The sequence below is a fragment of the Octopus bimaculoides genome, chromosome 11, assembly GCF_001194135.2.
Source record: "Octopus bimaculoides isolate UCB-OBI-ISO-001 chromosome 11, ASM119413v2, whole genome shotgun sequence".
NCBI classification, from domain to species: domain Eukaryota; kingdom Metazoa; phylum Mollusca; class Cephalopoda; order Octopoda; family Octopodidae; genus Octopus; species Octopus bimaculoides.
Genome location: NC_068991.1, coordinates 74,294,093 through 74,294,690, shown reverse-complemented (window position 1 = coordinate 74,294,690; position 598 = coordinate 74,294,093).

The window sequence follows — 598 nt, the reverse complement described above, 5'->3', positions numbered from 1 at the left end:
ATATATATATATATATATATATATATATACATATATATACATGTATTACCTACAAATCTAGCTGCCAATTCCCCCCTCTCTCTCTCTCTTTCTCTCTCTTCCTCCCCCCCCTCTCTCCCTCTCTCTCCCTCTGTGTGTGTGTGTGTATATGAGCGGGTGTACATGCGTGCATAATAACTTGTAGAGCGCTGCCCTGAATGAATACAAAGATTAAACGAATTAAACATGTTATGCGAAACTTTTCTATTTACCACATACGCACATACACACGCACATACACACACACAACCATACATACACACATATTTCAATATATACATACATTCATATACATATATGAACACATCATGTGTGTGTTTGTGCATGCGTGTGTCATGTATATATGTGCGTGTGTGTCTTGTGTATGAGTGTATGTGTATTTGTGTATGTGTATATGTGCGTGTGTGTGTGTGTGTGTGTGCATGAACACGTCCACATGAATGTGTACGAATGTGAGAAAGTGTACAAAGATGCACATAGTCAAATGGTGTCAGAAAGAAGTGTATGCAGATTAGATTGTATGTGTGTGTTTTCGCATGTGTTTACGTAGGTGTGTGTG